General features: G+C 38.0%; 1 protein-coding gene across 2 annotated transcripts in view; it reads right to left on the reverse strand.

The window, feature by feature from the left end:
- TBCA (tubulin folding cofactor A) overlaps positions 1-23,536 on the reverse strand; it is an 81,161-nt gene that overhangs the window by 56,515 nt on the left and 1,110 nt on the right. The gene's annotated exons all lie outside the window — the stretch shown is intronic.

The raw sequence follows: 23,536 nt of genomic DNA on the forward strand, positions 1-23,536 counted from the left end.
ACTCTCAGTGGTGGTGGTAGATTAGTCGCTAAGTCATGTCCAACTCTCATGGACTGAGGCCCTTCAGGCTCCTGTCCATGGGATTTTTTCAGTAAATATCCTAAAATGTTCATGTAATATAGTTTTAATTTTGCGGAAATAGTTATAGTTTTCAGCTTTGTGGTGTTCAGGAACAAGTCATCAATACAGTGAACGAGTCTGACAACTGTCTGGAATCCAATCTCAATGTAGTGATTCTTTCGTCTATGTGTGATACAACTCTACTAAAAGAACTAACCACAAACAAAAATCCATTTCTTTGAGAAAAAGAGCCAGAAAATAAGTCAATTGCTAATGGTAGTGATAACAGTAGTAAAGGAATCTAAGAAAATTACTGCACTCACCAATATGGGGGATTTGAAAAGGTCTCAGAACATATTCCTCAAAAAAACATAAACTGTCCATTTCCATGCCATTTTCTAGCAACATGACAAACAATAGCCAAATTAATTGGCCTGAGATTTGCAATAACAGAGTTCTTAAAGATTTGATAATCAACTATAGAATTAAGGTACTTAACCACACCAGTGGACTCAAAAGACTGGCTAGAATTAAATATGGTGTGGATCAGTCAGACTGTCCCTCAACTACAAATCTAGACTTCTTTCCTCCATTATTTTGTCAACTATTCTCTTACTATCTCCTCAATACCCACATACTCTAAGTGCTCCAGCCATCACATTTTGTTCACTTCTGAAATACATTGATTCACACCTCCATGCTTTTGTACCTATTAGTTCTATCTAGAATGTGAATTCTACAAGATTTCACTCAAGTGTCACTTGTGATAAGCTTTCTCTAACCCTAGAGCAGTGGTTCTCAACAAGGACAATTTTATTCCCTACCTACCAGTAGAGCATTTGACAATCGTCTGGAGACAATTTTGGTTGTCGTGTGTGTGTGTGCGTGTGTGCGTGCATATGCATGCACACATGTGTGCGTTGGGGGTAAGGCTGGAGAGGGAAGGTGACATCTAGAGGGTAGAGGCCAGGTTTACTGCTAAACACCCTACAATATAAAGGAGAGCCTTCACCGAGTCCCCAAAAAGAATTAACCAGGCCAAAACGTCAAAAGTGCCAAGGTTTAAAAACTCTCCTAGAGGCAGCTTGTCATAACCTTGTCTGGATTCACAGAGCATTCTGACCTGACTCACATGACCTCTGTCTTTCTCTGACACCATGAGTTCCGAGAAAACACAAGGTATTATTCACCTTTCTATATCTAATGACCTCATACAGTCTCACCACTTTTATAAATTTGTCAAAGTAAAAACAAAAAGGTAGAGTCAGCACACTGGTGTTTCTCAACAGGTGCTCTCATCCTGGCTCTACTACCATTTTTGAGTTGTTTGTTTACCTTTGGGAAAATTATTTAAACTCTTGTTTCTTCATCTGTAAAATGGGGCTCACTGCAATTACTTCACATATGGATTATGAGGCTTAAACAATAAAGACACATGAAACACTTAGCTAATGTATGTCATGCCATGAAAGCTCAAAAAAAATCAACATTGCTGTTCCCACGTCCTTTTATGTTGGCAAAATAAGCAAAGGGAAGCTACAGGTAAGAGCAGGAGGTACGGAGAAGAAATTTTAGAAGCAGAAAACATTAGTATCCAGCAAGTCAATTTTAAAAATGATATATGACTGCCTTTCTGTTTTCAGCAATTCTCTCATCATTCATTGAGTTTAAGGCAGTACTTTGTATAATATTTATTTATAACTCAAAGCAATGCTATAATATTTATTTTTAATTAAAACTACTGACCTTGCTATTAAAATAAGTTTAAGTCACAAACTTAGTTTATCCAAGCGTAGTTTATCTAACACTGTATCCTAAGTGAAATACTGCTCTAAAGCTAATAAAGATTTGACTTCGTTTTCAAACAACCTTGAAGCTGATTGCATGATGTAAGTAAATGCTGAAGAATGTATCAACTGGATTAAATAATGTTGTAATGTATGTAATTTGGATAAATTAAGACTTGACCAAAAATTGGGGGCTTTGATAATTCTTAAAAGTGAAAACTAAAGCATAGCTCCTAATTTGTGGTCTAGATGGTACTTTTTGTGTGACCACAGGAATGAACAATATATATACAAAATGCATTACTATGAAGCATGAAACATAAAGGGGCTTCCCTGGTAGCTCAGCTGGTAAAGAATCCGCCAGAAATGCAAGAGACCCTGGTTCAATTCCTCGATCAGGAAGTTCCCCTGAAGAAGCAGAGAAGCTCAGTAGGTTACAGTCCATTGGGTCGCAAAGATTGGACACGACGGAGCAACTAAGCCAGAAAAGGCAATGGCACCCCATTCCAGTACTCTTGCCTGGAAAATGCCATGGACAGAGGAGCCTGGTAGGCTGCAGTCCATGGGGTCGATAGGAGTCGGACACGACTGAGTGACTTCACTTTCACTTTTCACTTTCACTCATTGGGAAGGAACTGGCAACCCACTCCAGTGTTCTTGCCTGGAGAATCCAGAGGACGGTGGAGCCTGGTGGGCTGCCGTCTATGGGGTCGTTCAGAGTCGCAGCAGCAATGTACCAAAAGCTTAGAAAATGAATATAAAAGTGTTAGTCTTTCTTTAAAAAGCTAATGTCTATTAACAGCTTAAAAAAAAAAACACAGAGCACCGTAGGGGGTTAATACGTTGTTGTCTGAATCACTTTCATCAGTTTAAGTACCTATTAGTCCTTATTAGCAATGTGCTAGCAAGGTGCTATTGGTCTTTTAAAGTCTATTCTGCTTATTCTTAATCTCTTTGACCAGATAGCTTTTGGCAACAGTATTTGAAACATAAAGTTTAGATATGTATTTTCCTTTAGATTTTTTTAGATTTGTATTTGAAAAATGTTTTAGGGCTCTGCTCAAAATGTATTTAAATTGTCAGCACATCTGTATAACTAATCTGTTAGTATCTTACCATTTTCAACAAATATTAAAGAACTCTCCAAAATTTCTCTTAAGGGGAGAAATCAAGATGGTATTCTCACAAACCAAAGCAAGTCACATGGTCTCCTAAGTAAAAACATTAACGCAGAACTGAATATCAAAGTAATGTTCACAAAGTAAAACTGGACTATTTATTAAGCTTAGTTCTAGCATAACCAATAGTTATTCTTCAGATTTTCACAAATGTATTGTTTAAAAACTAAAATTCAAATAATAAAACAGAGAAACAACTTATGGTCAAAGTTCCCTAAACCTAGATTTAAGGATCAAACTTTGAATAAAACCTAACTTAAAATATTTTTTCAACAGTTTAGAACAGAAAAAGCCATTCTAAGGAATTCACATTTGTGCAATGACCAAGTGGAGTGTAGTACTTGTAGAAAGCCTCCCAGTTCTAGCTCTACCAGTAATTAGCTGAATAATCCAGAGACAATTATCTCCTTGCTTGTTGTTTTTGCTGGGGGGAGGGGTAGCAGTGGGAAACTGGAAGATAAAGAATCCCTAAGGGGTGCTTCATCAACTTTACAATTTAGTGTTTCAAAAGGAAAAAGAGTTTCTCCTTTTAGGACTATAGTCAATGGTGAAATTAAATTGCTCAACTTACCTGTATGCCTCATCTGTCCTTATCTTGTTATTTCAACAATGTGGAAAGCACTTTCCTATAAACACTAAGCATATTTGGGCAGTTTCATTTATCCTGTTGGAGGAATTCAGAACAAGCCTCCCCAAATGTGTCACCTTGGCATATGGATTATTTTGACCTAAAAGGCAATAGAGATCCCACAGACTCAAGAGAAACTTCTGCCCCTTCCTAGACTACTAAGAATAATTTAAATTGAAGGTCTTTCAGAGTCAGAATTATTAGAAAAAATAAACTTTACTGAGTGACCCATTATATAGCAGGGCAAATTTCTAATCAAACATCTGCTCTTCTTATTGTCCTGTGAAATGTCTTTCCCCTCTTTGATGCCCTTTTCCACTCCTAGCTTAGGACAGCATATATACAGTTGACCCTTGAACAACCCAGCTTTGAATCACAAGTCACTTATACATGGATTTTCTTCAATAAATATACCTGTACTCACCAGCTCCACATCTAGATTCAAACAACTTTGGATTGTGTACTATGTCTACAATTCTTGGTTGGCAGAATCCACAGATGAGAAATGTGCAGATACAGGAGGCCGACTGAGACTTGAACATTCAAGGTCTTTGTTGTCTGCAGTAAGCCCAAGAACTAATCCTCTGCAGATACTGTGACAACTACATCATTTAACCCTTCTGTCTTTAAACCTCTTATGTATGTGGGTTTCCTTTATATATAAAATTTAATGTATTAATCTGTGTTATATCAATTTGATTACTAGACCAGTCAAAAACACCTTTGAAGAACAGAGGAAAAACTGTCCTTTCCAACACTTCTGACAAGAAAGTCAGGAGACCTCATGGGTTGGGTACCGCTCACTCCCACGGTGGAGTAGGAAGATTCTGGGACCTCTGACAAGAGCCAGCAAAAGGTGCAATTCTCACCATGACAGACATCCAAGTCTCTATCTGCAGTAGGTGGAAGCAGAATGGTGGTAGGAGTCTTGTTCTTTCCCTTTCTAAATATAGATTAGCAGGAAAAAATATTTCTGGAACTAGCTCCTTCTGCCTTGCGACTCTTGGTTATTTGGTATGAGTACTCATGGATTTTGTTGATCCTTTGCCTCCCAGAAATGGCCACTGTTTCCTTGCTCTACATCTTAAGAGCTTGGCTTTGTGACTAGTGAACAAAAACAGTCTCTCTGGTCTCTGCCATCCAGAAGCTGTGCTTACTGGGGTACAGCTGGTGGCCACTTGAATAGACAAGCTTTCAGAAAATCTCTTTGTACTTGCTATGCCAGTTCTCAAGGGAGTTTGTCCCAGTCCATAAGGGGCATCTGCCATCTCAACCTCTGTAGCTTTCAATGAAGGACCTGAATTTTTGAGACTATCTTTGAAAGTGAACTTACTGAATCTTATAAGTGCTACAATTTTTTTTTTTTTTTTTTGTACTCTCATATGGAACATCTCTTTCATCACTGGTTAAGCCATAATAAGGTTTATTGGTTTGAGTCACTATTGAGATTAAATTGACTATATTAGAAAGAAAAACATTTTCTTTTAGAGAGACCTCTTACCCTAAACAACTGTCTCACTGAAAGACAAAGCTAAGCAAATACAACGTAGTGTAACAGTAGCTTCAGGGGCTCCTTTAACAAAAGAGGTTATACTCCATATAATTCCTCCTTATGAGAGCCCAAAGAAGTAAATGCAACACTTGCTATTTTATAAGCAAGTGTAAGAACTGCAGTTCTGGAAGATGCAGACATATCTTTTTTAAAGGCCAACATCTTATAAGCTTGTTTTGTGTTCTGAGAACTTGGCTTGCTAACCATTAGGCTAAGGACTCTGAAATATGGCTGGACAGAAAGGTGGGATGAATTCCATTTGTAGCTAGGGTCCTACTAAACTGGTGCCAGCTCTCAGAGGAGTTACAACCTAGAATTACAACGGCTATTATGAGGGAAAACATGATGCTAAAGGATACATGCACACCAATGTTCACTGCAGCACTGTTTATAATAGCCAAGAAATGTCCATCAGATAGAGGAATGGATAAAGAAGATGTGGTTCATATATACAATAGAATATTACTCAGCCACTAAACAATGAAATCATGCCATTTACAGCAACATGAATGGACCTAGAGATTGCCACACTGAGTGAGGGAAGTCAGGGAAGGAGAGACATTGCATGACATCCCTTATGTGTGGAATCTAAAAAGAAACAATACAAATGAACTTATTTGCAAAACAGAAAGACACTCACAGACTTAGAGAACCAACTTGTGGTTGCGGGGATAGTTAGGCAGTTTAGGAAGGACACATACACAATGCTATATTTAAAATATATTTGCCTTTGAAATCTTGTATTATCACTTTGGTGAAATATATAATTAAGTATTGTTTCATAACAATCTGTGATCCTATTTAGTCAAATGTCCAAATCTTTTAGTACTTTTGACAAAGTTCCCAAAACCAAAGACTGAAGTCCTTTTGACCTCTTGTGAAACTTTGGGATTTTTCAGAGGGCCCCAAAACATTTCAAAGGATTTGCTCTTTCTTCTTATAAAAAGAGATATGCTATATTAATTAGGCTTATTTGGTATGTCAAATTACATGGCAAGCAATGTCAAATAAGTGATGCTAAAACCTTCTTAGATTAGATTTGTGTAGATCTATGTTATTAACCTAAGTGCTCCTGAAATAAATTCTTACAAATTAGATGTATCCTGGTATAACATTAACAGCTTTAATTCCAGTTATTATTCTAATATGTTGAATGTTATAGAAATAACCAAACTTCCTTGTCAATTCCATTATAATGAACTCATTGAATCTGTAAAAATAGACATTTAAATCATTTGTCATATACAACTATTGCTTTACTCTGATGCTTTACAAAATGCTTCACCTTCAAGGAAATTCATAGAAAAGATCCTGACAAATACTCTAGAATGAAGGATTTTTATAACTTTAGGATTCTTTATAACATGGAACTGGGTACAATTTTCTAAAACTTTAATGGAAAACTGATTTATAAAGCTGCTAACCTAAGATGAAGATCAACAATAATTAGTTACAGGAGATTAAATGAACTAATAAGGATGATCATAATCTTTATGACTTCTCATGCTGGTTCTCTAACATTTTGTTTTCCAGATGTTAAAAAGCCTTTCCTCTTAAGCTCACTATGACTTACAGCCATTTGGTAACTTATGCCTTTGTAACAGAACTGAATCATTTCTTTCTTTCTCCCTATCTGATCCTTCCAGAATTTTGAAACTCTGAATATTCTTATTTTCATAGCACTATACTTATCTGCATAAATTCAAAAGGAATCTGATCTACTTATAACAGGATATAATTGGAAACGTTGGTCATATTGCCAAGGTTTTGGCTGGAATGTCATGTTTAAGAACGTACCTAGACTGACTCAAATAGTGACCAAACAGATTTAAGGAACTAAGACTGACTTTGAAAAGTTAAAGTGTAAAAAAAAAAGAAAGAAAGAAAGAAAAGTTAAAGTGTTAGTCACTCACTGTGTCCAACTCTGTGACCCCATGGATTGTAACCTGCAAGACTCCTCTGTCCATGGGATTTTCCAGGCAAGAATATTGGAGTGGGTTGCTGTGCCCTTCTCCAGGGCCTGAAATGAGACACAATTGTTTAACTGAACCGACTTATTGTCAGGACTAAGAGACTGAGTGAGGTGAAGTAACCTACCAACTCAACTTCTGGACTGTGAGACTTCTCAGAGAAGTTTCAAAGGTGGGACTGAAGGGGTTCGGAATGAGCCTCCCTAAAATGTGCCGCTTTGACACGTGGATTGTTTTGAGCTAAAAGGCAATGAAGAACCTGCGGATCAAGAGAAACTTCTGCCCCTCCCTTAACTACCAAGGAGAATTTAAATTGTGTGTCTTCCCCAGAATCTGAATTATTAGCAAAAATATATTCTATCTGAGTGACCCATCTATATGGCAGGGCAAACAACTAATTACCAAACATCTGTTCTTACTGTTCTTATTATTGTTCTATGAACTATACCCTTCTCCTTTGAAGGCCCTGGCTCCTTTCCATTCCTTAGCTTGGACTGACATGCTTACCTCATTTTTCTATTCTGTCTTTGAAATGCTCAGGTATGTGGGGTTCCTGTACATACCAAGTTAAATTGGATTTTCTCTTGTTAATTTGTCTCATGTCAATTTAATTACTAGACCAGCTGAAAGAATCTTTGAGGGTAGAGGAAAATTTTTCCTCCCAACAGTTTAATTCTTTCCATATCAAAAGAATATTAAACTGCATATTAACAAACCACTGTATTAAATCATCAGTGAAATTACAAATAGAACTCTTTGGAGGGCAACTTGCCAGTATCTCTCAAAATTTAAAACACATGAGCCACCTAAGCCAGTGAATGGCAGCAGAAGATCCCACCAGAAGATCCCACCCCAAAATAGGTCACTTTAACATAAGGATAATTTTGAGCTGAAGGCAACTGAGAAAAAGCAGACACAAGAAGCGTCATCTGCCCTCTCCCACTTACCTAAAATCGGGACATAAATTTGTAATGGTGTCTCTCCTCTCTTCTCTACCACAAGACAGAAGTTACCACCAGATTAATCACTCTAGACCCTTACCAGCCCAGAGAAGAACCAGAGGAATCTACACAACAAACTTTACTGATTAGCCCTTACCATTCAATAGTTATCTCCCCAATATTTACCTTCTCATAATCTGCTAGAAACTCAAAGCTCCTTTCCCTTGTATTATCTTTTCTCTACAAATTTATTGTTCTTTTGTTAAGATGCTATATAAGGCCAAGTTCTAACCATCCTTTTGAGTTACTCATTATTGAATATTTCTCTGTGTTTTTGTGTTAATAATTTGTTTTTTTCCTTGTTAATCTGTCTTTTGTCTAATTTATACAAGGTCCCAGCCAGAGTGTTTAGGAGCATACAGAAAAAAGTTTCTCTTTCCCTACACCAACAGTTCCACTTGTACGAATTTATTCTACAGATATATCTGCATGTTTGTAAAACTACACACATACAAGAAAACTCACTGAGGTATTTTTCACAATAAAATACTGGAAACAATATAGAAGTTCATCAATAGAAAAGCGAAATAGTGTTAGTTTGGCTCAGTTGTGTCCAATTTTGTGACCTCACGGACTGTAGCCCACCAGGTTCCTCTGTCCGAGGGATTTCCCAGGCAAGAATACTGGATTGGGCTGCCATTCTCTTCTCCAGGGGAATCTTCCCGACCCAGGCATTGAACCTGGGTCTCCAGCATTGCAGGCAGATTCTTTACCATCTGGGATACCAGGGAAAACTAATAGAAAACTGGGTTTTAAAAAAAATGTGGTATGTCCATACAGAACACGCTTAAAATCAGTGTCTACAGAGAGGACTACTGTATGGTCAGGCCACTCAAGATGGCTGTTCTCTTGCTTGCTATACGTATCATGCTATGCTCAGCCAGCGCCTGCTTCATCTATATGCTACCCACAGGACTGATCTTCCTATCTAGCTGCCTAAGGCCCCAACTAGTGACTGTTCTTATCAAAGGGGCAGTGAGGAGTGTGCATCTCTGCCAGTTTCCCTGGTAACTGATAAGTCAACCTGACATCAATTCCCCCTATAACTGCCAAACCCCGCTCACTCCTCACAAAAACTGCCACCACATCCTGCCTGCCATCTGCCACACGTGGTGAGGTATCGTTCCAGGATCTTGCTTCAGACATGTTAGATTCCCTCTATCCAATAAACCACTGATATCTCTGTTGCTGACTCCAGGCTCTTTCTTTGGCCTTGAAACTGGGCAAGTATAGGCTTTGCAGGCCTGCAGAGTGGAGCCCAACAACTGTCATTTGCTTTTAAAGACATAAATGTAAATACTTAGGCAGGTACTGAATATCTCTAGAAGGATACACACACACACAAATGAGTGATAACATCGGCTCCAAGAGGGAAAAGCTGGGTGCCTAACAGATAGGGGTGAAGACCTATATTTCACTGTGCATCTATCTTTAAGTACCTTTGGAATTTTGTGCCATGTCTATACTGAAAATAGTTCAAAAGACTGTTTAAATATATTAAAGAGAGATGAAGAATGAGATACTGTTTCTGTTTTCAAGGAACTTAAAATGCCACTGAGTAAATTCATTCATTTTATATTTACCAAGAGTCTTTTTTTTTTTTTTTTTTGGTGTCAGGCCTCTGGGGAATAGATCCCTGCCTTCATGGAGCTTATATACTAGATGAGATGAATGTACAATATTATGATAGCTAAAGAGAGTCTAGTTCAAATAAAGCAATAATAAAAGGCAAGACTTCTGACAATTTCGATTTTCGGCGTGCTGAGATTCATGGGGTCACAGAGTCGGACACGACTGAGCGACTGATCTGATCTGATTCAGAAATAAATAAAACAGTCTAAGTTCCCCTAAAACATGTTGCTGCTAAGTTGCTACTGCTAAGTCACTTCAGTCGTGTCCGACTCTGTGTGACCCCATAGACGGCAGCCCACCAGGCTCCGCCGTCCCTGGGATTCTCCAGGCAAGAACACTGGAGTGGGTTGCCATTTCCTTCTCCAATGCATCAAAGTGAAAAGTGAAAGTGAAGTCACTCAGTCGTGTCTGACCCTCAGCGACCCCATGGACTGCAGCCTTCCAGGCTCCTCCGTCCATGGGATTTTCCAGGCAGGAGTACTGGAGTGGGATGCCATTAAAACATGTTAGCAGTAGCAAAAAGACAGAGACAAATGTAAACAGACCTAAGTACAAAGTACTAGAAGCCGGAACATGAATGGCTGATAATGTTCCATGAAAGCAAGAGGCAGAAAAAATTTAAACATGAAACCAAGTTAACACAATATAATTCAAGCATTCTCCAATTAGGGACTCAGTTACACTGCAAAGGTGTTATTTATAGTCAAGTTTCTAGGATCTCGGTAAGCATGGGAAAAAAGCTATACATACTTGGGTGTTAAGCTTCGTAAACTGTCCCACAAAAGGCTATTTAACACTATTAAGTTCATGTATGCAACATTTTCTCCAGGATATTATGTATACCATGTATAGCTATGCTTCTAGAAAGGTTTTTAAAAAGCACTCGGAATGGATTCCAGGAATGCCTCCTAAATGACTGCAAGCCCTGCAATAGAAGTGGTGACTCTTCTACTGAGGGGCTAGAACAGCAGAAGGCAGATAGTCTGTGAGAACAAATGGTTGGGATCAAGGTAAGGCACATTCATTTGTCCTTTCCCCCTTCTCTTTGTTCCACACCCCCCACCCGACTCCAATCAAAGAACACAGCCACCACGGATAAGAGGGGGCTATTACATATAGTTCTTTAAGAAAACAGAGGAAGGAGACAGCCAGGGAACTTCTGCAGAGGTGGTGACATCTCCTGAGACCTGAGCCCGAATCTTCACATGACAGGTAGGTCCCATAGGATCTATACCCTCTCCCTCCTACTCCTCAAAGTGTCTCCTGCCCTTCCTCCCCTTTGTCACTTGGATGTTCTTCCCCAAACAGGCCAATTATTATTTCCCAAGCCTTTGTATTAATATTAATGAACAGTTAATACACTGTTCATTTTGTCTGAAAGGTTCTTCCCCCATATAGTCCACAGCTCTTCTTGGCCATACTTGCCCATCATGAAGATTAAGGACAGCTACACTCTCATATACCTGTAATCCATTCAGGGCCCATGCCTTATAAAATTCTGCCTTACATTAACTATTACATATGTGCACTAAAAGCCATATTTAACAAAGTATATTGTAGCATCATTTGTAAAACTGGAAAAAGTTAAAACTAAATATTTACCAACACGAGAATGGGAAAAAAAAAACTAGCAAATTCACACAAGAGAATGAATTAGAGCTGACAATTTCAACATGAATAAATCTCAAGCACAGTGATATGCACAAAAACTAGGTTATAAAAAGATTCCCACAATATGACACTACTCATAATTTTTAAATGAATCTATATTTTGATAGGTAATACTATGGTTTTTCCAGTGGTCATGTATGGATGTGAGAGTTGGACTGTGAAGAAGGCTGAGCGCCGAAGAATTGATGCTTTTGAACTGTGGTGTTGGAGAAGACTCTTGAGAGTCCCTTGGACTGCAAGGAGATCCAACCAGTCCATTCTGAAGGAGATCAGCCCTGGGATTTCTTTGGAAGGAATGATGCTAAAGCTGAAAGTCCAGTACTTTGGCCACCTCATGCGAAGAGTTGACTCATTGGAAAAGACTCTGATGCTGGGAGGGATTGGGGGCAGGAGGAGAAGGGGAGGACAGAGGATGAGATGGCTGGATGGCATCACTGACTCGATGGATGTGAGTCTGAGTGAACTCCAGGAGTTGGTGATGGACAGTGAGGCCCGGTGTGCTGCGATTCATGGGGTCGCAAAGAGTTGGACACGACTGAGCGACTGAACTGAACTGAACTGACATGATTCAAAATTATAAGAATTTCCTCCCACCCCTGTCTTCAGTTATACAGCTTATCTCCCAGGGACAACCAATATGACCAGTTTCCTATGTATCCTTCCAGATGTACTTTAGTTACATAAGGCAGTTAAGTGTGCAGAACAATACTTTAATATGGTTCATGTATATCTACATATAAACTGAAAGTTTAAAAATATGTGTGGAGGGAGTTCCCTGGTGGTCCAGTGGTTAAAACTTGGAGCTGCCCCTGCACAGGGCATGGTTTCAATCCTGGGAAACCATGACGTGCACCAAGATGGGAAAGATTCCACGTGACGCGCACCGCAACCAAAAAAACAAATGTGTGGAAGATAAAGATCAAATTCGGAATAATAATTAAAGGCAAAGAAGAAAAGGAACAAATTCAGAAAGGGCACTGCAAGTGTAACTATATTATTTCATTTCAGGTTTATTATGCTTTCTCTAGATTTTTCTCATACATGAAATAACTTTTTTCCTTCATAAAATAGATGAAGAGGATCACATTTGAGAAAATAATTAGTTTGGTGTCAGATAAAGTTTGAAACCAGAGGATACTAAAATAAGGGCATAAATTCAATAATTTAAAATGAGTTTAAAGCTCAGGAGAAAGCTGAAGATTTTGGATTTATGTAAAGAGATACGAGATACCTGCAATTCTAAGAATAAATGTTTAGATATATGCACACTGTATAGTTTAATAGAACAAAAATTCCTTAAGGACTGGGCCCAAAACTTTGCCATGTTAAGTTTCTCTGAAACATCACCTACTGCCCATAATAAGATTTCAATTTACCTATATCCTTACTATTTTCTTAGGTTTCAGGAAAAAAATCCTGGTATAGATGAGTCTATTTATGTAAGTAACTTAACAATAGGCAGTTACACCACACACACACACACACACACACAATTTTAGTAAATTAGAATCAAAAGGAGATGGTGCTCTGGTTAGCTCTAGGTAAACTACAAAACCTTTTTTAGATTAAACTTACTAATAATTAAAAACTTTTCCACAACAAACTTTCTAGTTGAAAAAACTCCTGGGTGAGGGTGGGAGGGAGGCTCAAGAGGAAGGGGATGTATGCACACTTATGGCTGATTCATGGTGCACAGCAGCCAACACACCACTGCAAAGCAATTATCCTCCAATTAAAACTACATTAAAAAAAAATCCTTCAAAGTTGTTAACTTTTAAAGAAATCCTTGATATAAACATATTTTATCTTTCAATTCTCTAACAAAAACACCATCCTGACAAAAGTCTGTAAGTGAAGATTGTGACTACCTGCAGCTATTTTATTGCTCTTTTGAAGTGTAATTGGAGTATTCAGCAATCTCTCTCTTTTCAGTCTCTCACTTTTAGTTATAAAAACAAACTTCAATTATGTGAGGTGTTCCCCCTCATATAATTGACTTCTTTTCTGGATTTCCCCATTCCTTGGCTCAATTTGCAAATAGGTATTAAACGCCTGTTTTAGTACAAGCAATGTATTATACACCATCCCTTTGGTCCCTAAAAAGACTAAAAGAACTGCTTGGCCTTAAGAAAATTCTTGTAAATCTTATACAGTGCAGAGACCTTAGAATTTAACATCCTAGGTTTGAAATGAAAAGCACTGTACCAGTAACTTAAGATGACTTACACTTCCGTAGACTTACAGGTTTTCAAAAGCCTCATAGAGTACACATGTATTTCAGGCAATGGATGCACATTAAAAGCATATCATTTTAGTAGAGTTCAGAAGCTGAGGATTATTCAGTGAAAAGTAGATGCCTATTTGTTTGGAGACAAATAAACCCTAAGTTAAAGCATATGTGCACACATAAGGCTCCGTAAGATATTTCTTTAGCACAGGTAAAAGAATATCAACAACAAATAGGGAACTTAGTTTAAAAAATATTAAGGAGGGTTTGAAAATAACTATAATTTAGCATTAGAATTACAGGGACATCTTCTGACAGTTGTGGTGAATCATTTATAGATTCCAGAATAAGGACTCTTAAAAACTTACTACTTGCTTGATTACTCTTCCCTGAGATAAACTGTATGGAAGTGCAATAAGAGGGAAACTGGCTTTGACACATTATGGTAAAGAAGTTGATACAGTATTTTTTTAAGGTGTTAAAAAATATGGGGTCACTGACATAAACAGAGATATTTTGCTGGGCCTTCAATAGGGGATCAACACCTCAACAACTTAAAGAAAAATAGCCACTACTGGAGATTAATTCAAAACACAAGTTTCACGTTCCTCCCTTCTCTCTCTAGAACCAATCAGTGAAAATGACAAACAACTAAGTTTTCTTTCCCACAATTTAAAAGAAAGCATGGGACTTCCCTGGTGGTCCAGTGGTTACGACTCTGGGCTTCCAATGCAGGGCACACAGGTTTGATCCCTGATCAGGGAACTAAGATTCCATATGCCATGTGGCACAGCCAAAAAATGTTAAAAAGAAAGCATGCTTCAGGGACAGAATCCTACGTTCCAAGTTCTAAGGACGGAGGTTCGTGACACTGTACAGGACAGAGTGATCAAGACCATCCCCAAGAAAAAGAAATGCAAAAGGCAAAAATGTACTCATTTTGCACTACTGCACTCATCTCACATGTTAGCAAAGTAATGCTCAAAATTCTCCAAGCCAGGCTTCAACAGTACATGAACCAAGAACTTATAGATTTTCAAGCTGGATTTAGAAAAGGCAGAGGAACCAGAGATCAAATTGCCAACATCCAATGGATCATAGAAAAAGCAAGAGAGTTCCAGAAAAACTTCTGCTTTATTGACTATGGCCAAGCCTCTGACTGTGTGGGCCACAACAAACTGTGGAAAATTCTTCAAGAGATGGGAATATCAGATCACTGTACCTGCCTCCTGAGAAATCTGTATACAGGTCAAGAAGAAACATTTAGAACCAGACATGGAACAAGGGACTGGTTCCAAATTGGGAAAGGAGTACATCAAGGCTGTATATTGTCACCCTGCTTATTTAACTTATCTGCAGGGTACATTATATGAAATACGAGACTGGACAAAGCACAAGCTGGAACCAAGATTGCTGGGGGAAATACCAATAAACCTAGATACGCAGATAACACCATCCTTATGGCAGAAAGTAAAGAAGAATTAAAAAGCCTCTTAAGGAAAGTGAAAGAGAAGAATGAAAAAGCTGGCTTAAAACTCAACATTCAAAAAACAAAGATCATGGCATCCGGTTCCATCAATTCTTGGCAAATAAATGGGGAAACAATGGAAACAGTAACAGACTTTATTTTGGGGGCTCCAAAATCACTGCAGATGGTGACTGCAGCCATGAAATTAAGACGCTTGCTCTTTGGAAGAAAAGCTATGACCAACCTAGACAGCATATTAAAAAGCAGAGACATTACTTTGCCAACAAAGGTCCCCCTAGTCAAAGCTATGGTTTTTCCATAGTCATGTATGGATGTGAGAGTTGGACTATAAGGAAAGCTGAGCGGTGATGAAATTGATGCTTTTCAACTGTGGAAGAACTGACTCACTGGAAAAGACCCTAATGCTGGGAAAGATTGAAGACAGGAGGAGAAGGGGATGACAGAGGATGAGATGGTTGGATGGCATCGCCAACTCAATGGACATGAGTTTGAGTAAGCTCTGGGAGTTGGTGATGGACAGGGAAGCCTGGCATGCTGCAGTCCATGGGGTGGAAAAGAGTTGGACACAACTGAGCTACTGAACTGAAGTTCCAGGGTCTCTCCTGGAGAGACTACACTGTTTATACATCTACAGAATGATGATGATAATAATGACGGCAGTTAGTAAATACTGAACACATATGAACATACACTGAACATAACGTCAGGCATTTGGGTTAAGTGCTTTACATGATTACCTTAAAATTTTCCAAACAACAGAACAAGAAAGATACTATCATTAACCCATTTTCCAGCTAAGAAAACTGGGGCTTTTAAAGGTTAAGAACTACAATGCTGTCACATCACAATTGATTCAATAGCTCCCTACTGCTTATCAGGTCAAAAAATCCTTATAGAAGGACTTCTCTGGTGGTCCAGTGACTAAGACCCTGCACTCCCAAAGCTGGGGGCCAGGGTTCAATTCCCAGTCAGGGAACTAGATCGCACACGCAGCAACTAAGAGTTCACATGCCACAGTGAAGATCAAAGACTCCCATAGGATGCAACTAAGACCCGGAACAGCCAAATAAGTACTTTTTTTTTAAAGCTTACAAAATTATTTTTAAAAATCCTTATAGAATAAGACATGAATTTGTCCACTGGAAAGACTTCTACTGAACATATACTAGATGCCAACACCATACCAAGCGCTTCAAAGACAGAGGTTCTGAATGAGGCTGCTAAATAAATGATCTTTGGATCAGCATTGTTATTTTAAAACGAGCTCTATTTGGAAACATTAAACAGCATCACAGTTGGAATTTTGTTCTATTAATTGTATTATTGGAAATGGAAAGTTGGAATAGGAAGACCACACACCTAAGCATTTATATTTTAAATACTTCTGGACTACTATTTTTAACAAAAATTTCCAATCTGGCTTACCACAGATTTTAAACATTTTCTATGAAACAAAAAAATGCAATGAAAACACAGAACATATCTACACACACACACACACACACACACAGGAGTCAAAGAATCTTTCATTTCCATATTCAACTTGCAGAACAACACAGGTTGTGCTGGGAAACCATGGTCATGAGTGGCCTTAGCGTTCTTCCTTTCCAGCTGAGAGAGACATCTGGTTGCCAGCTGTGTAAGCTCCTAAGAGTCAGTTTGCCAAGTAGCTGGCAGAAGGTGGGAAAAGCTGACCACCTGCAATCCATTTTGACAATGACTTTGACCACTACTTTGGAGAACTGGATACGATACAGAAATTCCAAAGAGTTGGCTAAATTTCAAGGTAGGAAGTTGGCCATTTTGGCTGAACTTACTTTAACTCACATCAAAGGCCTATGATGTGGAAGAAGAGGAGAAAACACTAAAATATAAAAGTTACTAAAGCTTACAAGAAAAATTTACAAGGCCATGTCCTAAACCTCTCCCAGATAGTGTCCATCCTATTTTTAGCCATAATTACTTTAAAAGGGGTGAGTTTATACAATTACAACTAAAGGGGAGACAACAGACAAGTACAACTAATGGCGGAAAATCTCCATATAACATACGAGTCACTCGTATTTTTCACGAAGTACATGTGTCATCCAGTTTTCACTTTTGGGTCAATATAAAATATGTAACAGCATATCTACACACTTAACGTATTACATATATACTTAACAATGTGGCAATTTTACTTACCTCCTGTGCTTTTTTAATGCCTGCCATACAACGTATGTGTGTGGGTGTGCCTGTGGGTGTATATATATAAATATATATGTCATACCTAGTTGTTTATTACAGGTATGGATATAAACAAACTTGGGAAGATGCAACAGTTTGGGAAAGGTCCTTGCTTTATAAAAAAAAAAAAAATCAATACAATTTCCCCACAGATCCATGATGTAAAATTCTATAATCAAGGCTTGTAGATTTGTAATTATGGTATGTCAGCTACATTTAAACAAGAGTGTTAAAAGATTGTTAAAGTTAAACTAACACAATTGCAGTGTGAATTGTCCTAGTCTCATTCTAATCTACTGGTGTCACTTTCATTTAATCAGAGAAAAACTACGGGCCAATGTCAGAGCTATTTCCAGTGCCCTAACATTCTTTGTTCACATTGGATTTTAAGCCATTACCAACCTAAAATGGTTATAAAAAGATATGTTTCAGAAAGCATTTTTAATCAATTAATTCACTCACCAATGGGCATTTTTAGCAAGCGTTATTGAAAAATAAGTTGACTTAAAGTTATTAAATAACCTCTTTCATGTTAAATGAATGAAAACATAGTCTTGCAGAAGAATTTCTTGAATTTACCATAAACACAGCTTTTTAAAAAAATCCTTATTTATAAACAGAAATCATACTTGGAAACTTATGGTAGACATATGTCATTTAGCTGAAATAACATATCAGCATTTAAAACACAAATGCTATTTTTTCTTCTGCTTCAGTGAAAAATGGGGCAAAGAGTATCTTTAATAAATGGTATTGAGAAAACTGGACAGCTATATGCAGAAGAATCAAATTGGACTACTTTCTCATACCATATACAAAAATAAGACTTAAAAGTAGTATCTGAAATCATAAAACTTCTAGAAGAAAAAATAGGTACTATACTTTTCACATCAGTCTTAACAATATCTTTTTGGATCTGTCTCCTCAGGCAAGGGAAATAAAAACAAGAATAAACAAACTAATGGGACGAATCAAACTAAACACCTTTTGCACAACAAAGCAAACTACCAACAAAAGGGAAAAGTCACCTACGGAACTGTAGACGCTGTCTAAAGACACATTTCTGACAAAGAAAGGATTAATAACCAAACTATACAGAAAACCACACAGAACTCAAGATAAAAAAAAACCAAAAACCTGATTTGAAAAACAGAAAGATGGGTAGAAGACCTGAATAGACATTTTTCCAAAGGAGATACACAGATGGCCAACAGGGACATGAAAAGATGCTCAACACTACTCATCATCAGGGAAATGCAAGTTAAAACCACAATGAGATATCCCTCACACCTGTCAGAATGGCTACTGTCAAAAAGAAAACAATGGATGTGGAGAAAAGGAACCCTTGTGTACTGCTGATGGAAATGTAAATTGGTGCAACCAGTATGGGAAACAGTATGGGATTCCTCAAAAAATTAAAAATAAAACCACCATATGATCCAGTGATTCCACTCTTGAGTATTTATCAAAAAATACCCAAAAATACTAATGTAAAAGATACATACATTCTTATGTTCTTTGCAGCATTTGCAAAGTGCCCATGAATTTGTTGTTGCTGTTGTTATTGTCGTTCAGTCACTAAGCTGTGTCCAACTCTTTGTGACACCATGGACTGAAGCATGCGAGGTTCCTCTCTCATCTCCTGGAGTTTGCTCAAACTCATTTCCACTGAGTCCATGAACAGAGGAATGGGTAAAGAAAAATGTGATTGATAAACACAATACACACATACAATGGAATATTAGCCGTAAAGAAGAATGAAATCTTGCCATTTGTGACAACATGGATGGACTTAGAGAGTCTTATGCCAAGTGAAATAAGTCAGAAAAAAACCAAATACTGTACGATTTACTTAAATGTGGGATCTAAAGAACAAAACAAATGAACAAATATAACTAAAGAGAAACAGACTCAAACATAGAATAAACAGGTGGTTGCCCAAGGGGAAGCATATAGGGGGAGGGAAATAATTGGGAGAGATTAAGAGGTATAAGCTTCAGTTATAAAATATTAATAATGTGTCATGGCTACCAAGGGGGAAAGGGGAGGTGGGAAGAATCGGGAGACTGGGATTGACATATATGCACTTTGATAGTACGCATAAAATAGAGAACTAACCAGAACATACTATACAGCACAGGGAACTCTACTCAGTGCTCTGTGGTGACCTAAATGGGAAGGAAACCCAAAGAAAGGGGTACATGTAGAGCTGATTCACCTTGCAGTACAGAAAAAACTAACACAACACAGTGAAGCAACTATACTCTAGTAAAAATTAATTTAAAAAAACTATCTCAATAAAACCAGAAGAAAAAAAACAATGCCACATCTTCTTCAGATAAAATTATTTTCTAAATCACCATAATTTAATACAAAAAAAGGCTACTATGGCAAAACTTCATGTTTACAGGATGCATTTAAATTTTAACTTAAGTAAAGTACAATATTTAATTCACAGTTGTACTATCATCAAATAGTCTCCACATAATCACAGCACACAGAAAACAGTGCTATGTTTGGTAGGCATGTAAGCACTAATAGAAATCATCCTGGTTTGCGTGAGACTTTCCCAACTTCAGCACTGTAGGTTCCACATCCTGGAAACCCTTCAGTCCCAAGTAAACCCTACAAGTGATGCCAGTGAGACACTAGGGGGAAGGGAAGGGGAAGAACAGATGTACAGTTCTGCACTGGAAAAGAAGAAATTTGGAGTCATATTTGGTAATCCTTGCTAGGACTGCCAGATTAGCTGGGACCCAGTCACAGATAAGTAGATCTAGCAATCTGGAGCATGGATTCAAATCTTTAAAAAGAGGCTGCCAGAGCCAAACCTACCAACCAATACCCACTAACAATGAATCACATGTGAACACTGGCTACTTCTTAAAGTACCTTAGTATAATTACTCACTCTGAGTACACATATATCTCCATAGTTCACAGCCAGAATTATCCCTGAGAAAGCAATCATGTTGCAGGGAAAGAGATATTTGGCAAGTCCTAGGAGTGAGAAACTCAGCACCAAGTCAGAATCAATGCTGTCTAACTAACAACCCTTTCCTAGTAACTGGACTCTCCTGTTTCTAGGAATCTAACCTCTTCTCCTGAAATCTATTTCTGGAAGTCAGATCCTTTGCCTCTGTTACAATGTGAGGTAACAAAGTTTCTCTATGACTAGAGCACTGTTGAGGCTTCTTTCCTTACAGTCTGAAGTCATTGTTTGGCCAACATGCTGAAAAGTGCATCTTTCCACTCACTGTTTGATCTCCCTGTTGCCAAATACCACCATCTATTTATTGCCTGTTTCCATACTCCAGTAACATTCCATCTGCCTGCCCAGATTTCTTTCTAAATTAAAGCCCACTACAGGGAATTCCTTGATCACCTGAAGAATTTTAGCAGATCTGATTAGACACTAAACTCTTAAGAATTTACCCTCCCTAGTACTGCTGCTGCTGCTGCTAAGTCACTTCCGCTGCTACTAAGTCACTTTCAACCCCATAGACGGCAGCCCACCAGGCTCCCCTATCCCTGGGATTCTCCAGGCAAGAACACTGGAGTGGGTTGCCATTTCCTTCTCCAATGCATGAGAGTGAAAAGTGAAAGTGAAGTCGCCCAGTCGTGTCTAACTCTTAGCAACCCCATGGACTGCAGCCTACCAGGCTCCTAGATTTTTCCAGTACAGCCTACCCAAACTGAACTCTAGGACTAATACCTAGAATATATTTCTAAGTGGCTTTCAATTCCTGGAAAGAAAACTGAAGGAATTCAGGGCTTGAATGACTTATAAATCTCTTTTTCCAAATAAAAGTTGTTACTTCTGAAGATAAATGAGGCTATGGGAAATGAACATCTTGACTAGAAAAAAGGTGCTGAGACCAGAAATTGAATTTTAGATGACTGCTTTCTAAAACCAATGCTTTTATGAACGGGAATTCATAAAACCAAGAACATGTCTGAATCATGAAACTAATTGAGAAGACTCTGAAACTAAATTTGCAGAGGAAAAAAAATGCATATAATGCATCTAAAAAATGCATCTTTTTTATAATAAAAGATGTTTAACTTATATAGAGAAGAATATAATGAAGACAAATGACCATTCATCTCCAACAATTACTAACGTGTTGCCACATATGCCTCATCTATTCTCCTTCCTTTGCTGAAGTAAAACATAGAATTCTAAAAAACAGCATACTAAGGCAGATGTTGGAAGGAGTCAAAGTAAAATAATTTTCAGGAAAAAGTAACAGAAGAGAGAATAGCAAAAATATTTACAGGTTGAGAGTTACCTACCAAGGCAAAATGTGGTTAATAAAAAGCTAAAATACAAGTTTTACAGCTTTTTAAACCATATCTCATTTCAGTACATACAGACAAGCTCTAACCAAAATGCCAACAGAACAGCCATGAAAAAATATACAGTAGGCATTTGATTAATTTATAATTTGAGATATTACAGTAAATTATGAAAGGATTTCATTAAAATGATAAATATATGTAAGTATAAAGAATCAAAATTAAACTTTGATAATGCTCTATTATTGAAATAAAATGAAAACAAAACTTTATTTCCGAGCAGCATCTATACGTACTTAGGAATTTTTGAAAGCCTAGAAACGTAATTATGCAAATACGTGTTTGTGGTTGTGCCCAGTCATGTCCTCTCCTTCCAACCCCAGGGACTGTAGCCTGCCAGCCTCCTCTGTCCATGGAATTTTCCGGGCAAAAATACTGGGGTGTGTTGCCATTTTCCACTCCAGGGAACCTTTCCTACCGAGGGACCTAACTCCCATCTCTTGTGTCTCCTGGACTGGCAAGCAGGTCCTTTACCACCGCACCGCCTGGGATGTCCCAAATCAGCGTGTCTCCCAAAATAACAAATGTTGGTGAGGATGTGGGGAAGAGGGAATCCTTGTACACTGTGGGGAGGAATGGAAATTGCTGCAGCCACTATGGTAAACGGCATCAAGGTTCCTCAAAACCTAAAAACAGAACCACCATATGCTCCAGCAATTCCACTCCTGGGTAGTTATCTGAAGAAAATGAAAACACCAAATTTGAAAAGACACATGCACCCCAATGTTCAGAGCAGCATTATTTACAAAAGCAAAGCTATGGAAGCAACCTGAGTATCCATCAACTGATGAATGCATACAGAAAATGTCACTCACAGACACCATAGACTACTACTCAGCCATAAAAAAGAATGGAATTCTGCCATTTGCAACAATATAGATGGACCTGGAGGGCATTATGACCAGTGAAGTAAGTCAGACAGAGAAAGACAAATACTGTATGTTATCATAAAATGTGGAATCTAAACAATAAAACACACTAATGAATATGGCAAATCAGGAACTGACTCACAGAGCCAACTAGTGGCTACCAGGTGGGTAAGGGAATGGACAGCACAGGGAATGCAGTCAATGTAACAACTTTAAATGGAGAATAAAAAATAAAATTCTGAATCTCTATGTTATATACCTGAAATTACTACTGTAAATCAACTATATCTCAATAAAAAAGAAGTCATTTCTCATGACTTTCCATCTAAAGCACTCTTCATCATATCCTTTTGGATATATATGGCAAATCATTTTGCCAAATAGATTTATAAAAATGACATAACCGAAGTAAGCAAAACAAAAGTGAACAACAGAACTCTGGGGTGAGTAACAGTGCAAATTATGTTTTCAATTACACATCTCAACTCTCCTCCTATTATCACACATTAAAAAAATACCCTTGGGGTGGGGCACTGCAACTTAAAAGACTGTAGGTTAGAAACCTCAGTTCTTTGCCTGCTCTGCCACTAACTAGCAATGACCCCGAACAAGTTTATTTTTTCTATTTCAACTTCAAAGCTCAGTTTCTCATTTGTAAAACAGGAATACAAATCATAGTATTAGTCAACATGTACTGGTACTTTCCACATACTGTTAAACACAACAGCAGGTGCTACAACTGCATGAGGCTAGTACTCCATTTTACAAAGGGGGAAACTGAGGCAGATGTAATGTCTTCAACAGTACATAACATGGCAGAATCAAGACTCGAGCCCAAGCAGTCTCACTTCAGAAAAGCTGTCCACTTCACTACGACTCATCCTGTCT

Source organism: Bos indicus, chromosome 10 (genome assembly GCF_029378745.1).
Source record: "Bos indicus isolate NIAB-ARS_2022 breed Sahiwal x Tharparkar chromosome 10, NIAB-ARS_B.indTharparkar_mat_pri_1.0, whole genome shotgun sequence".
Taxonomy (NCBI): Eukaryota; Metazoa; Chordata; class Mammalia; order Artiodactyla; family Bovidae; genus Bos; species Bos indicus.